At 47.1% G+C, this 17,679-nt stretch overlaps 1 protein-coding gene across 27 annotated transcripts in view; it reads right to left on the minus strand.

Annotated features, from left to right (window-relative positions):
- ARHGAP8 (Rho GTPase activating protein 8) overlaps positions 1-17,679 on the minus strand; it is a 98,237-nt gene that overhangs the window by 19,084 nt on the left and 61,474 nt on the right. The window lies entirely within an intron of this gene.

Here is a 17,679-nt window from a genome sequence, read left to right on the forward strand (position 1 = left end):
GCTATTTTGAGACAGAGATTCACATAAAGAAATGTTGGCCAGGCACAGTGGCACACACCTGTAATCCCAGCAGTTTGGGAGGCCAAGGCAGATGGATCAGTTGAGCCCAGGGGTTCAAGACTAGCCTGGCCAACATGGTGAAATCCTGTCTCTACCAAAAATACAAGTTAGCCGGGCCTGATGGTGTACACCTGTAATCTCAGCCACTCTCCAGGCTGAGGCAGGGGACTCACTTGAACCCATGAGGTGGAGGTTGCAGTGAGCTGAGATCGCGCCACTGCACTCCAGCCTGGGCAATAGAGCAAGACTCATCTCAAAAAAATAAAATAAAATAGGCCAGGTGCGGTGGCTCACACCTGTAATCCCAGCACTTTGGGAGGCCGAGGCGGGTGGATCACTTGAGGAGTCAGGAATTCGAGACCAGCCTGGCCAACATGATGAAACCCTGTCTCTACTAAAAATACAAAAATTAGGTGAGCATGGTGGTGGGCACCTGTAGTCCCAGCTACTTGGGAGGCTGAGGCAGGAGGATTGCTTGAACCCGGGAGGCGGAAACTGCAGTGAGCTGAGATCGTGCCACTGCACTCCAGCCTGGGCAACAGAGCAAGATGTTGTCTCAAAATAAAAAAAAAAGAAAAAACCAATTTACAGATGAGGAAACTGAGGCTCAGGACATGGACAGAACCTGCCCAGGGTCCCACAGTGTGAAGTGACCAGTGATGACTGGTCACTGTGGTGGGCAGAATAATGGCCCCCAAAGAAATCCATGTCCTAATCCTGAGCACTTATGACAACCTATGGCAAAAGGGATTCTGTAGGTATAATTAAATTGAGGATCTTGTTTTTTATCTTTTTATTTACTTATTTTTTGAGGCAGGGTTTCCCTATGTTGCCCAGGCACCTCCCTGGGATTATATGTGTGTGTCACCATGCTCAGGTAAACTGAGGCTCCAGAGATGGGAGACTGACCAGGACTATATGGGGAGGCTCGATCCTATGGTCGGAATGTTTAGGACCCGTCAAATTTCCTAAGCTGAAATTGTAACCCCCAAAGTGATGGCATTAGGAGGTGGGCCTGTGTGAGGGGACTGGGTCACTGAGAATGTGATTAGTGCTCCTTTAATTTTTTTTTTTTTTTTTTGAGATGGAGTCTTGCTCTGTCACCCAGGCTGGAGTGCAGTGGCGCGATCTCTGCTCACTGCAACCTCTGCCTCCTGGGTTCACGCCATACTCCTGCCTCAGCCTCCTGAGTAGCTGGGACTACAGGCGCCGCCACCATGCCTGGCTAATTTTTTGTATTTTTAGTAGAGACGGGGTTTCATCGTGTTAGCCAGGGTGGTCTCGATCTCTTAACCTCGTGATCCACCTGCCTCCGCCTCCCAAAGTGCCAGATTACAGGCGTGATCCACCGTGCCCGGCCTAGCGCGCTTTTAAAAGCAACCCCAGAGAGCTTCCCCTTTCTCCACATGAGGACGCGGCTAGGAGGCACCATCTATGAACCAGCAAGCAGGTCCTCATCCTACACCGAATCCTCAGCATGAAAAGGGATGTGCCGGCTTCCTTGAGCGGCGAGCCAACAGCACTGACGAAAATCATTCCAACCAGGCCACACAGAGGCGGTCCACGTCACAGCTGAACAAATGGGCCCAGCGAGCTACAGTTACTTGCCCGAATCTGGTGGCACACAGACTTCCCAGCCTCCAGCTCATAAATCTCTGTTGTTTATAAGCCACTCCATTTATGGTACTTTGTCATAGCAACCGGAACAGATTAAGATACCTGACAGAATCACAAAGATCCTTGCAGAGGACCTTGTGAGCAGAAAGGAGAGGGGATGTAACAAGGGAAGCTGGGCCAGAGTGATGTGCTAAGAAAAAGATGGAAGGGAGGGCCGGGAGCCAAGGAGCATAGGCGCCTCTGGAAACTGGAAGACAAACAGATACCCTCCAGAGCCTCCAGAAAAAATGCAGCCCTGCCGAGATTCTGATTTCAGGACTTGCGACCTCTGGAATCACAAGAAAATAAATATGTGTTGCTTTAAGCCACTTTGACAGCAGTCACAGGTCCCCAGGACCCTGTCTGGATCAACAGAATTTGACAGAAGCAACGGTTCAGTTTCTGGGCCAGGTCCTTCTCTCCCATCCTAAAGAGCCTAACTCTTCCCACCTGTGATCTCGGGAACCTTTGCGCTGGAAGCCCTGAGCTGCCCTGGACGAAACGCAGCTATCCTGGGAACGTCACGCCGGGGACACTGCGGGCAGGTGCTCCGGCCAACAGTCCCCACTGAGGTCAGAGGTGCAGGATCATGAGGCATGTCTTGGATGATCCTGGCCAGCCACCAGCTGGACACCACCACGTGCCCTCTGCCAACGCCCCACGGGCAAACTCACCTGGCCGAGTTCTGCCCAAATTCCACAAACACCAGGAGCCATGTAACGTGGTTGCTGTTGGAAACTGCTAAGTCCTGGGAATCTGTGAAGCGGTAACAGGTAACGGAAGACTCGGTCATGATGGAAAGAGCCCGACTGAAACCCACCGGGCTGAGAGTGAAGGCTTTCCTCCACGTGTGTATCGTCTGCCTCATTTCCACCATCATTTCATGAGCCCAAGTTAGAGATCAGAGGACGACACTGGGAGAGGCCAGGTGACCAGCTCAAGGTCCCGTAACCGAGGGCTGGCCCGGGGAGGCCAGCCCGGCCTGGGCTTCCATCTCTGCTCCTCCTGCTGCGCTCCACGGCCCCCTGCGAACGTCTCTCTGTCGGAAGATTTTCAGGTGAACATGGTATCCAGTGTGCTTTAGCTTTATTCCAAGATTTACAGAAGAATCCGCTGATCCACTTAAATGGTGATTAAAACTCTGTCCACAGCCATAAGGCTTCTGCATATCCTAATCTCGATGGATGGTTTGGTTTCACGGCGATTTCACTTTTGCTGAAGCTTCACACTGGGGACACTGAGCAGCAATCCACAGCTCCCCGAGGTGCCGGGGGGCCTGGTGTGGCCTTCAGGAGGTCCTGCTGCTGCGGGAATACAGACCTGGCGTCCCGCCTCTTTCCCATCTTGGTTTCCACTCTGAGAGGGCAAAGGTGTCCCGGAGCCCACAGAGACAGTGTCCCTGGGGAGGGAGGAATGTGGCGGGCAGGTCCTTTTCTCCCAGGATGCGCCAAAGTTACAGGCTCTTTTCCTCCCCTCTGCCTCCTTAAGGAGCCAGACCGACCCTTCCAAGCCCTGGCCCTCCCTGCCCTTAGGAGCTAAATCACCACTGGCCAGTTTCCTTATCCTCTCCAGCCTCAGTTTCTCAAATGGAAAGCAGAGATGCTGGCGCGCTCTCTCTCCAGGGTCTGCAAATATTAAACGGCAAGGGAGGTACAGGCTTTGCTGAGCTACAAGTCAACGGCACTGACGAAAATCGTCCCAACGCCAGGGGCTGAGCAGCCTCCCAGGCCACACACAGGCGGTCCGTGTCACAGCTGAACCAATGGGCCCAGTGAGCTACGGGGACTTATCCGGGTTCACGCAGCTGGAGAGCCTGCATCCATTGATTCCAAAGCCCTGGCTGGCTACTGTTCCCAGGGAGGGGGCCTCACTGAGTCCTGCTGAACAGGCGGGACAATGCAGAGTTATGAGGAGAACGAGTTCCTGAAAGATCCCTTTGCCTACTGCTCTGTCTCTGCACTGTCCTTTAAAAGCAGACTCTCAGGCGGGGCACGGTGGCTCACGCCTACAATCCTGCACTTTGGGAGGCTGGGGTGGGTGGATCACTTGAGGTCAGGAATTCCAGACCAGCCTGGGCACTATGGAGAAACCCTGTTTCTACTACAAATACAAAAATTAAGGCCGGGCATGGTGGCTCACACCTGCAGTCCCAGTACTTTGGGAGGCCGACGCAGCAGATCACGAGGTCAGGAGTTTGAGACCAGCCTGACCAACATGGTGAAACCCCGTCTCTGCTAAAAATGCAAAAATTAGCCAGGTATGGTGGCACGTGGCACATGCCTGTAATCCCAGCTACTCAGGAGGCTGAGGCAGGAGAATTGCTTGAACTCAGGAGGCGGAGGTTGCAGTGAGCCAAGATCGTGCCATCGCACTCCAGCCTGGATGACAGAGCAAGACTCCGTCTCAAAAAAAAAAAAAAATTAGCCAGGCATGGTGGCGCACTCCTGTAATCCCAGCTACTTGGGATGCTGAGGCAAGAGAATCATTTGAACCTGGGAGGTGGAGGTTGCAGTGAGCTGAGACTGCGTCACTGCACTCCAGCCTGGGAGACAGAGCAAGTCCCCATCTCAAAATAAATAAATAAATAATAAAAGACTCTCAGAGCAGGAAGAGACTCTGAGATTATCCAGCCCAACCTCTTCAGGCAGATGAGAAAACTGAGGTCTCCAAAGAGAGACTTGCCCAGAGCTGCCATGCTCCCAGCCAAGCGTGTTTTCCGCTGCATTTGAGGAACACCCATATCTACTCTGAGGCTCTCACAGTTAGCGGAACAACAGGGCCCCGGCATAAAATGACTACTCTCCATAGAGCAGCAACCCACAGTTTGGGTTTCTCCTCCCCTGCCCATCCCCTACTTGCTGGCTCAGAGAGAGGCTTGTTCAATGGACTGACAGAGTCAGTGCTGTGCATAACAATGACCCCAGGGGACTCTGGTTGGCAGATGTGCTGTTTCCTGGCTGGGCGGGGATGCCCAGGGCGGCGGTGAATCGTATCATACCACGTTCATCTCCTGCATCTCAATGTGTGCATGCCAGGGTCAGGTCTCAGCAAGGATGCACAAACTGCATTAAACCCACACCATGAACTAAAGTTCCAAGATGCATGCTGGGCAGGAGGACCCAGGAGCACAGTGCACAATTCACTGGTCAGCACAGTGTGCTCTGCGGCCAATCACTCCCACCTGGCTTTTCAACATTTGTCCACCCACTGGAGGGCATCGGGGATTCTCAGCACATAATTCTTGCTTGTACCCTTCCCCTCGGGAGATGTGCTTAGAGTAATTCAGAGCATGTTTTTTCTCTGGTTTTGCATGCAAGGAATGCACAAATAAGGAGAAATTGTGACTTTTTAAAAACAGTAGGGGCTGGGTGCAGTGGATCATTCCTGTAATCTCAGCACTTTGGGAGGTCAATGTGGGTGGATCACCTGAGGTCAGGAATTCGACCAGCCTGGCCAATATGGTGAAACCCCATCTCTACCAAAAATACAAAAATTAGCCAGATATGATGGCACGCACCTGTAGTCCCAGCTACTCAGGAGGCGGGGGCAGGAGAATTGCTTGAACCAGGGAGGTGGATGTTGCAGTGAGCTGAGATCGTGCCATTGCACTCCAACGTGGGTGACAGAGTGAGACTGTCTCAAAACAAACAAACGAAAGAAAGAAAAAGAAGGAAGGAAGGAAGGAAAGAAAGAAAAGAAAGAAAAGGGAAGGGGGAGGGAGGAATGGCAACCTGAAATTACAGTGATAGCGGGGAGTGCTGAGCAGGCCTGCCTCAGTTGGGCACCCAGGCTTTTCCCAACCCTCTTAGATGGTCATGCATCTTTTTTTTTTTTCTTTTCAGACGGAGTCTCGCTGTGTCTCCCAGGCTGGAGTGCAGTGGCGCGATCTCGGCTCCCTGCCAGCTCCGCCTCCCGGGTTCGCGCCATTCTCCCGCCTCAGCCTCCGAGTAGCTGGAACTACAGGCGCCCACCACCACGCCCGGCTAGTTTTTTGTATTTTTAGTAGAGACGGGGTTTCACCGTGTTAGCCAGGATGGTCTCGATCTCCTGACCTCGTGATCCACCCACCTCGGCCTCCCAAAGTGCTGGGATTACAGGCGTGAGCCACCGCTCCCGGCCTCATTCATCTTCTAAATGTAACATCTCCCCTCCCAATATTTGAAATGGGATGAATGGCTGCAGCTTGCGTCACTGACCTGCAAAGTTCTCAGTCAGAGTCAGCCAGGGAGGTCCTGGATGCCCACGGAAACGGGCAGTGCATGTGAACGATCACAGTGACCACTGTGTACTGAGGACCTACTGTGCACCACATGCAATACTAAAGCCCACTCACTGCATCACTGTGCCCCCATTTTTATAGAGGACAAAACTGAGGCTCAGGAAAATTATCGTGTCTGGAGTCACACAGCCTAGGGTTGGCTACAGCCAGGGTTCAAATTAAAATCTGACTTCAAAGTCCTCATTATACCTGGGTTCAAAAGACAAGCAGTGTGGCACACACCCGTAATCCCAGCGACTCAGGAGGCTGAGGCAGGAACATTACTTGGCCCCAAGAGTTTGAAAGAGCCTCGGCAACATAGTGAGATCCTGTCTCCAAAAAAAAAAAAAAAGAAAAAAAAAAAAAAGTACAGATCACAGTCTTGTATTTAGAGTTAGGATGTGGTACAAGGTGGAGGTGCTGTGAGGTGAAAGGTGGCAACAAGGCACTGGAATCCTGTAGTCTCACATGTGCAGGGCTGCCTCTCTTTGTAGGTAGATGGGGAAGGAGAAACTGCTTGGTATCCTTAGCGAGGTCAGTCCCCAAAACTAACGGGGTAGAGGTTCTGGCAAGTCAGGTTGGCACACATGGCTCAGAACCAGAGCCTATGGGAGGCCAGCGTCCCACCCTGGAGGCTGATCGCAAAGAGAAGGACAGTGTACTCTCCAGACAGCCACGTGGTACAGGAGGTGGAAGAAGAGCATATCTCAAACACACAGGGAAAAAAACACTAGAAAAACAGATACTTATCAGTTCTTTTCTAACAAAAGTGAGCCCTGGCTCAGTTAAAACCTTGGCTCTGGGAGATAAGCAAAAACTAAAAGGGCCACATGGTCCTCCTTGATAATAAGATCACCATCAGATCATGTTTCTTCCAGTGGCAAAGAAGGAGTGTTAGAGTGGGGTGGAAGAAAACACCCAAAAGTTGTATTCTCTGAAGAGTCTGCAAGTCCCCAATCCTTCTTTTTTTTTTGAGACTGAGTCTCACTCTGTTGCCACGCTGGAGTGCAGTGGTGCGATCTTGGCTCACTGCAACCTTCGCCTCCTGGGTTCAACTGATTCTCCTGCCTCAGTCTCTTGAGTAGCTGGGACTACAGGCGCCTGCCATCAAGCTCAGCTAATCTTTTTGTATTTTTAGTAGAGATGGGGTTTCACCATGTTGGCCAGGATAGTCTCAATCTCTTGACCTTGTGATCCGCCCGCCTCGGCCTCCCAAAGTGCTGGGACTACAGGCATGAGCCACTATGCCCGGCTCCACAATCCTTCTTTATTAGAACTAGATTGTTATAAATTAAGATATAAATTCTAATCCCTAAGGCAACAATTGAGAAAATACTTTAAATATATACATAGCAAAAGAAACAAAAAATTGAAACGGTATGCTAGAAAGTATGTATTTAACACAAAAGAAGGTATTAATGAAGACATAAAGGAACAAAAAAGTCATAAGACATATAGAAAACAAATAGCAAAATAGCAGATGTAACTCCTGCCTTATAAGTAATCACACTAAATATAAATGGATTAAATAATAAAGAAGGTGGAATGGGGAAAAACATGACCTAATTATATGCCGCCTGCAAGAGACACATTTTAGCTTCAAAGACACAAATAGGTTGAAAGTAAAACCTATTTTCACCCTAGATACAAAGATACACCATGCAAACAGTAACTAAAAACAGCTGTAATGGCTATATTAATATTAGACAAAATAGACTTTAACACAAAAATTGTTACTGGTGGCAAGGAAGGACATTTTTATCATCATGCAAGGATTCATAAGAAAGTAAGAATCATAAAAATTTATGCACCTAACAATACAGCCCCTAAACATATGAAGCCAAAAGAGACAGAATTGAAGGGAGAAATAAATAATTTTAAAATAATACTGGAGACTTCAATCCCCTGCTTTCAATAATAAATAGAACAACTAGGCAGAAATTGACAGAGAAATAGAAGACTGAAAAACACTAGAAACCAAGTAGACTTAACTGACATTTATAGAGCACTCCACCCAACAATAATAGAATGTACATTTTTCTCATGTGTCCATTGAATATTCTCCAGGCTAGACCATGTTATACCATATAACAAGCCTCCATAAATCTAAAGTTAAATCATACAAAGTAAGTTATCTAATTATAATAAAAGAAAACTGAAAATCAATACAGATATGTGAAAATTTAACAACAGACTCCTAGAAACCAATGAATCAAAGAAAAAAATTACAAGAGAAATTAGAAAATATTTTAAGATTAAAATGGTGGAAATAATACACTAACAGATACACCTATTGCAGGACTTAACGAGAGAAATTTATAGCCATAAACGCTTACATTGCAAAAAGAAAGATTTCAAAATAATAAACATTGCACCTTAAAAAACTGGAAAAAGAAAATGAACTAAATCTGACACAGGCAGAAGGAAGAAAGTAAAGATTAGAGTAGAAATAAATAGAAAATAGGAAAATAATAGAGAACATCATCAAAACCAAAAGTTGGCTCCTTGAAAAGATCAACAAATTGACAAGTTTTTAGCCAGACTGACCAAGAAAAAAAAGGGTGAAGATTCAAATTACTAAAATCAGGAATGAAAGAGGAAACATTACTAGTGACATTATACAAATAAAAGGATTATGAAGAAGTACTATAAACAATTACATGCCAACTAATTAGAAAACCTAGAGGAAACAAACAAATTCCTGGAAAGACACAAACTATCAAAACTGACTCAAGAAGAAATATAAAATATGAATAAATACAACAAGCAAAGAGGTTACATTAGTAATTTTTTTTTTTTTTTTTTTTGAGATGGAGTCTCGCTCTGTTGCCCAGGCTGGAGTGCAGTGGCACGATCTCGGCTCACTGCAAGCTCCGCCTCCTGGGTTCACGCCATTCTCCTGCCTCAGCCTCCCGAGTAGCTGGGACTACAGGCGCCCACAACCGCGCCCGGCTAATTTTTTGTATTTTTAGTAGAGACGGGGTTTCACAGTGGTCTCGATCTCCTGACCTTGTGATCCGCCCGCCTCGGCCTCCCAAAGTGCTGGGATTACAGGCGTGAGCCACTGCGCCCGGCCTACATTAGTAATTTTAAAACTTCCCACAAAGTAAAGCCTAAGATCAGATAGCTTCAGTGGTGAATTCTGTCAAATGTTTAACAAATTAACTCTAATATAGTGCAAATTCTTCCAAAAAATAGAAGAGGAGGAAACACTTCCCAACTCATTCTAAGGCCAGTATCACCAAAACCAGACAAAGATATCGTAAGACAAGAAAATGACAAACTAATATTTCTTATAAATACAAAATCCTCAACAAAATACAAGCAAAGCAAATCCAGTAATACATGAAAAATATTATACACCATGAACACAAATTATTTATCCCAGGAATACAAGGTTTATTCAACATATAAAAATCAATCAATATAATATGCCATATCAATAATATAAAGGACAAAAGCCATGTGATTATCTCAACGGTGATGAAAAGCATTTGACAAAACCTAACACCTTTACATGAACAAACAAACAAACCACTCAACAAACTAGAAACAGAAATGATGTTCCCAGCCTGGGCAACATAATGAGACCCTGTCTCTACAAAACAAATGTAAAAATTAACCAGGTATGGTGGTATATACCTATAGTACCAGCTACTTGGGAAACTGAGACAGGAGGATCACTGCAGCCCAGGAGTTTGAGGTTACACTGATCTATATAATTGCACCACTGCACTCCAGCCTAGGCCACAGAGGGAGACTCTATCTCAAAATAAATAAACAAATAAATAAAAACTAAAAAAAAAAAAAAAAAAAAAAAAAAAAGAAAGAAAAGAAAAAAGTTCTTTTTTTTTTTTGAGGCAGAGTCTCGCTGTCTCCCAGGCTGGAGTGTAGTGGCGCCATCTCTGCTCACTGCAAGCTCCGCCCCCTGGGTTCATACCATTCTCCTGCCTCAGCCTCCCGAGTAACTGGGACTACAGGTGCTGCCACCACACCTCGCTAATTTTTTGTATTTTTTAGTAGAGACGGGGTTTCACCGTGCTAGCCAGGATGGTCTCGATCTCCTGACCTCGTGATCTGCCCACCTCAGCCTCCCAAAGTTCTGGGATTACAGGCGTGAGCCACTGCGCCCAGCCAAAAAGATGTTTCTTAACCTGATAAAGGGCATCTATGAAAAGCACACAGCTAACATTATACTTAGTAGTGAAGGACTAACTGTTGATTCTTTTGTTGTTGTTGTTGTTTTTTAATAGACACAGAGTCTTGCTATGTTGCCCATGCTAGTCTTGAGCTCATAGCCTCAAGCAATCCTTCCACCTCAGTCTCCCAAATAGCTGGGATTATAGGTACATGCTGCTCAGCCCAGCTTAACTGCTGATTCTTAAGATCAGGAATAAGACAAGGATGTCTGCTGTCATCATTTTTATTCAACAATGTATTGGAGGTTACAGTCAGGCATAATTAGGCAATAAAAGGCATTAGGTTGAAAAGGAAGAAAGCCATCTCTATTTGCAGATGACATGATCCTGGATATAGAAAATTCTAAAAAATCCACACACAAAAAAATATTAGAACTAATAAACAAGTTCAGTAGGGTTGCAGGACACAAGATCAATATATTTTAAAAATGTATTTCTAGAAACTAGCAATCAGTAACAAAAAGATAGATTAAAAATTACATTGATGGCCAGGTGCAGTGGCTCATGTCTGTAATCCCAGCATTTTGGGAGGCCGATGCAGGCAGATCACCAGAGGTCAGGAGTTTGAGACCAGCCTGGCCAAGATGGTGAAACCCCATCTCTACTAAAAATACAAAATTAGCTGGGTGTGGTGGCTACAGGTGACTACACCTGTAGTTCCAGCTACTGGGGAGGCTTAGGCAGGAGAATCACTTGAACCCAGGAGGCAGAGGTTGTAGTGAGCCAAGATCGCACCACTGCACTCCAGCCTAGGCAACAATGTAAGACTCTGTCTCAAAAAAAAAAAAAAAAAAAAAAAAAAAAAAAAAAAAAAATTTACATTGACAATAGCATCACAAATCAAAAAAAAAAAAATTTAACAAAAAAGTTCAAAAAACTGGTACAGTGAAAACTATAAAATGCCATTGAAAAAAAGTTAAAAGACCTAAATAGAAAGACATCCCATGTTCATGGATTGGAAGACTACTATTAAGATGGCAATACCCTCAAAATTGGTCTACACTCACAGCACAAGCCCTATTGAAATCCCAGCTGCCTTTTACAGAAATGAACAAGCTGATACTAAAATGAATACAGAAAGTAAAGAGATACAGAATAGCCAAAACAATCTTGGAAAAAAAGTTGGAGGGCTCACAATTCCCAATTTCAAAACTTACTACAAAGCTACAGTAATCAAGATTGTGTGGTGCTGGCATAAAGATAAACATACAGACCAACAGACAAGAATTAGAGTGCCCAGAAATAAACTCTCATGTTTATTGGGTTTTGACAAGGTACCAAGACAAGTGAATGGGGAAAAGAAAAGTATTTTCTTTTCTTTTTTTGGAGATGGAGTTTTGCTCTTGTCACCCAGGCTGGAGTACAATGGCACAATCTCGGCTCACTGCAACCTCCGCCTCCCAGATTCAAGTGATTCTCCTGTCTCAGCCCCACGAGTAGCTGGGATTACAGGAGCCCGCCACCACGCCCAGCAAATTTTTTTGTATTATTAGTAGAGACATCAGTTTCACCATGTTGGTCAGGCTGGTCTCGAACTCCTGACCTCAAGTGATCGACCTGCCTCAGCCTACCAAAGTGCTGGGATTACATACAGGCATGAGCCACCCTGCCTGGCCAGGAAAACTCTTTTCAAAAAATGGTGCTGTAACAACATGCAAAGAAGCAAATCAGACCTCACGTCACAACATATAGAAAAATCTACTCAAAACGTTATCAAAGACCCAAATCTAACAGCTAAATGGTAAAACTCTTGGAAGAAAACATAGGCATGAATTGTCATGGCCTTGGATTTGGCAATGATTTCTTAGATAAAACACCAAAAGCACAAGTGACAAAAGAAAAAAATAGATAAACTGGACTTCATCAAAATGTAACTTTTATGCTTCAGAAGATACCATCAAAAGGTGTAGAGACAACACATAGGATGGAAGAAAACACTGGCAAACCATACATCTGATAAGGGCCTAGGATCTAGCATATATCAACAAATCTTTACAACAATGAAAAGACAGTTCAAACAAAAAATAGGCAAAGGATCTAGTGAATATACATTTCTCCAAAGAAGGTAAACAAAGGGCTGATAAGCACATGAAAAGATGCTTAACAGCATTAGGCATCAGTGAAATGTGAAACAAAGCTATAATGAACTACACTTGACATCTATTAGGATGGCTATGATGAAAAATAAAAAACAGGCCAGGCTCAGTGGCTCATACCTGTAATCCCAGCATTTTGGGAGACCAAGATGGGTGGATTACCTGAAGTCAGGAGTTCAAGACCAGCCTGGCCAACATGGTGAAACCTCGTCTCTATTAAAAATAGAAAAAAATTCGCTGGGCGTGGTGGCACATGCCTGTAGTCCCATATCCTCGGGAGCGTGAGACAGGAGAATCACTTGAATGCAGGACGTGGAGGTTGCAGTGAGCCAAGATCATGTCATTGCACTCCAGCCTGGGTGACAGAGCAAGACTTTGTCTCAAAAAACAAAAAACAAACCAAAAAAATTAGCTGGGTATGGTGGCAGGTACCTGCAATCCCAGCTACTCAGGAGGCTGAGGCAGGAGAATCATCTGAACTGGAAGGCAGAGGTTGCAGTGAGCCAGATTGCGCCACTGCACTCCAGCCTGGGCAATGGAGCAAGACTCCACCTTAAAAAAAACAAAACAGGCCGGGCGCGGTGGCTCAAGCCTGTAATCCCAGCACTTTGGGAGGCCGAGACGGGCGGATCACGAGGTCAGGAGATCGAGACCATCCTGGCTAACACAGTGAAACCCCGTCTCTACTAAAAATACAAAAACTTAGCCGGACAAGGTGGCAGGCGCCTGTAGTCCCAGCTACTCTGGAGGCTGAGGCAGGAGAATGGCGTGAACCCGGGAGGCGGAGCTTGCAGTGAGCTGAGATCAGGCCACTGCACTCCAGCCTGGGTGACAGAGCGAGACTCCGTCTCAAAAACAAAACAAAACAAAACAAAACAAAACACAGTAACGGCCAGGTGCAGTGGCTCATGCTTGTAATCCCAGCATTTTGGGAAGCTGAGGAGGGTGGATCACCTGAGGTCACGAGTTTGCCACCAGCCTCGCCAACGTGGCAAAACCCTGTCTCTACTAAAAATACAAAACTTAGCCGGGCGTGGTAGCGTGCACCTGTAGTCCCAGTTACTCAGGAGGCTGAGACAGGAGAATCGCTTGAACCGGGAGGCAGAGTTTGCAGTGAGCAGAGATCACGCCACTGCACTCCAGCCTGGGCAACAGAGGGAGATTCCCTCTCAAAAAAAAAAAAAAAAAAAAAAAGATTAAAAAGAAAAAAGAAAAAAAATGCCAGAGCTCAGCCATGACCTGCTCCACCCAGGCCTAAGGACACCTCAAGCTCTGCCCTGTACCCACCTCCCCCAGCTGCCCACACAGGCCTCAGGTTTCCATTTTTCCTCTTCAGGGATGGCAAGCAAAGACCTCTTGAATCTTTGACTTCCCTTTAATGTATTAACTTAATTAGCTCATTCTTTTATTTTTATTTATTTATGTTTTTTTTTGAGACGGAGTCTCACTCTGTCCCCCTTGCTGGAGTGCAGTGGCCGGATCTCAGCTCACTGCAAGCTCCGCCTCCCGGGTTCAGGCCATTCTCCTGCCTCAGCCTCCCGAGTAGCTGGGACTACAGGCGCCCACCACCTCGCCCGGCTAGTTTTTTTGTATTTTTTTAGTAGATACGGGGTTTCACTGTGTTAGCCAGGATGGTCTCGATCTCCTGACCTCGTGATCCACCCGTCTCGGCCTCCCAAAGTGCTGGGATTACAGGCTTGAGCCACCGCGCCCGGCCTTAATTAGCTCATTCTAAGGTGATAGCTTTCTGCTGTATGCTTTTGAACTTAACTCGGCAAATTAACATTTGTGAATAGGATTCAGTTATGAATTTTAATGACTTTCATTCATTCACAGTCCAAACAAATTACATATCTAGTGCTTCCTTTAAAATGTTTATTGCCATTTTATTATAATCATTGGCAATGAAACCACATATTAATTTAAAGAGGCAACTGCATGGATTCTCGCTCCAAGCGGCACGCGCAGTGTGGCCCATTGTCCCGAAAGCAGCTGAGGACCGGACTTTTACAGTTACAACTGGCCCTGGAGAGGGATGGACTATGGCAAGGTGACAGTTAAAGCCAACGGCCCTGCATTAGTACGCTCTGAAAGGCACCTGCTCAGAATGCAGCGTATCTCTTGGTGGCCTTCTAGGAGTTGAGGCCTACAGCCATGGCTAACCATTTTCCCACACTTCACTCACGTAGATGGCTTTCGAAGTCTGTGAGCTGTGCTTGTTTTTTCTTTCTTTCTTTCTTTCTTTTTTAAGGGGGAGTCTCTCTCTGTCTCCCGGGCTGGAGTGCAATGGCAAAGTCTCGGCTCACTGCAACCTCTGCCTCCCGGGTTCAAGCAATTCTCCTGCCTTAGCCTCCCGAGTAGCTGGGATTATAGGCGTGCGGCACCAAGCCCGGCAATTTTTTTTTTTTTTTTTTGTATTTTTAGTAGAGACGGGGTTTCACCATACTGGCCAGGCTGGTCTTGAACTCCTGACCTCAGGTGATCCACCCGCCTCGGCCTCCCAAAGTGTTGGGATTACAGGTGTGAGCCACCATACCTGGCCTTTGTTTTTCCTTTTTAAAGTTTTGTTAGATGATAAGAAGAGAGAAGTGACTCTGAACAATAAAATAAGAGATGAGAAAGGCGTGGCTGGAGTCTCCCAGCTAAGGACCCACCCCTAGGCCCCTGTGTGTCAGAGCACATGGAAGCAGTATCAGCCCAGCAGAGCCCCAGTAATGGGCTGGAGGCACAGGGCTTCAGGAACATGGGGAAAGCGGTCATCTGATGGCTGGAAAATCCTGGCTTGGGCCAGGTGTGGTGGCTCACACCTGTAATCCCAGTAGAAGGCCAAGGCAGGTGGATCACTTGAGGTCAGGAGTTCGAGACCAGCCTGGCCAACATGGTGAATCCCCGCTTGTACTAAAAATACAAAAAAATTAGCTGGGTGTGGTGGCATGTGCCTATAGTCCCAGCTAATCAGGAGGCTGAGGCAGGAGAATTGTTTAAATCCGGAAAGCAGAGGTTGCAGGGAGCCAAGATCCTGCCACTGCACTCCAGCCTAGGCAACAGAGTGAGACTCCATCTCAAAAAAAAAAAAAAAAAAAAAAAAAAGTCTCAAAAAAAACCAAAATTCTGGTCTGCTGGCTCAGCCTGCTCAAGGGCTGAGTTCTCACCAGCGCCCCCAGGAGGAGCCTGAGGTCACTGCAGGTGCCTGCCCAGCCCAGCATTCCTGGGCGGCCCCTAAGGGGTGATGGGAGCTGAAGAGCTGTTCATACCTGCACATTCTCACAATGTCTGAAAAAGGAAAAGGAAGTACTATTTGGTAGTAAACTATGTGTTCCAGATATATTTGGGGTGAACATTCTATTTCAACATATATTCTCTTGCTCATTTACTGGCACAGTGCTTACAAAATGTCTAAGTGGCAACCCTTTGTGTGTGTGCCTAGTTGGGGAAGGCGAGGGTGAAACAGAGCTGTACTGTGCAGTACAACTGTCAAAAGTCACCTGCGACAGTTCTAATTGAAATCAGTTAAAATGAAATACAATTAGAAATTCAGCGTCTGCACCAGCCGCACCAAGCACTGGCTACCATACCAGGCCGCGCAGACCAGGTCCATCCTGACAGAGTTCCATCAGACAGTGCTGGTCTAGGGGTCCACGCTGGGGCACCAATGGTCCTCTTTAGTGTTGAGATGCCCACCCAGCTTCACATTTGCACTCTAGGCCCATCCCTCTCCTGGGCTCAAGCACCCTAGAAGCAACCTTTGCTGGTTCTGGAAATAAGATTTAGACACACTTCCCTCCCCCTAGACTCACAACTACCCACCACTCACTACCACCTGCTTTATTTTCATGTGGCCCCAGTAACCAATTACCGTCAACTCGGTGGCTTAAAACAACACAAATGGGCCAGGCGAGGTGGCTCACACCTGTAATCCTGGCACTTTGGGAGGCCAAGGCAGGTGGATCACCTGAGGTCACGAGTTCAAGACCAGCCTGGCCAACATGGTGAAACCCCATCTCTATTAAAAATACAAAAATTAGCCAGGCGTGGCAGTGGACACCTATAATCCCAGCTACTTGGGAGGCTGAGGCAGGAGAATTGCTTGAACCCGGGGAGCAGAGGTTGCAGTGAGCTGAGGTCACACCACTGCACTCCAGCCTGGGGGACAGAGCGAGACTCTGTCTCAAAAAAAAAAAAAAGCAAAACGAACAAACAAAACACCCAAATGTATTATCTCATATCCTGGAGGTGTCAGGAGTCAAAAATGGGTTGACCAGACTGTGTTCCACCTGGAGGCTCCGGGGAGAATCCATTCCTTGCCTTTTTCAGTTTCTAGAGGTGCCTGAGTACCTTGGCTTCTGGCCCCGCACCTCTCTGGCCTCTGCTTCTGCTGCCACATCTCCTCTGACTCTGACCCTCCTGCCTCTCTCTTGTAAAGATGCTGGCGATTGTTTTGGGCCCACCAGAGAACCCAGAATAACCCCTCATCCCAAGATCCTTCACTTAATCATTTCTGCAAAGCCCCTTTTGCCACATAAGGTGACCTAATCACAGGTTCTGGGAATGAGGGTATGAACTTCATTGGGGTCCATGACTCTGCCTCCCTCCCTATCCTCCCTGAACTCCACCACTCTCGGCCAAGAAAGAAACAGGCAAGTCCCCAGGGCCGAATCCACTCCCCTCTAACCCCAGGAATGCCCTTGCCCACATGGCTCAGAAAGGGCGGGTGACCGATGCATCTCCTCCCCTGGCCCAGATGCCACCCAGAGCCTCCTCAGTTCTCAAAACCTTTCAAAATGTTTCAAAATCTACCCTGGGTGGCCAGGTACAGTGGCTCACGCCTGTAATCCTGGCACTTTGGGAGGCTAAGGTGAGTGGATCGCTTGAGGTCACGAGTTCAAGACCAGCCAGGCAACATGACCACACTCTCTCTCTACTAAAAATACAAAAAAAATAGCCAGATGTGGTGGCAGGTGCCTGTAACCCCAGCTACTCAGGAGGCTAAGGCAGGAGAATCGCTTGAACCCAAGAGGCGGAGGTTGCGGTGAGCTGAGATGGAACTACTGTACTCCAGCCTGAGAGGCAGAGCAAGACTCTGCTCCTGCCAGCCCAAAAAAGGATTGTATACCAGAAATAAGGAAACAAGCTGAGAGAAGAGGTGAGTTTGAGGTCATGCGGCTGATAAAGGGTATTAGGGAGGACAGGTTACGCTGCAGTAACAATGACCCCTAAATCTCAGTGGCTGAGTCCAGCACAAGCCTATCTTCTCTATGCCTGTGTCCAGCCTGGGTGTTAGCAGGGTGCACGGTGATGCGGGGATCAGGGATGCAGAGTGACCAGGCACCGTCTCTGCCTCACCCAGGCCTGTACGTGACCATGAGAGGCAGCTGCCCACTGGCTCCGGAAGCTTCTTCTGAGCACGACA

Source organism: Macaca mulatta, chromosome 10 (genome assembly GCF_049350105.2).
Source record: "Macaca mulatta isolate MMU2019108-1 chromosome 10, T2T-MMU8v2.0, whole genome shotgun sequence".
Lineage (NCBI taxonomy): Eukaryota > Metazoa > Chordata > Mammalia > Primates > Cercopithecidae > Macaca > Macaca mulatta.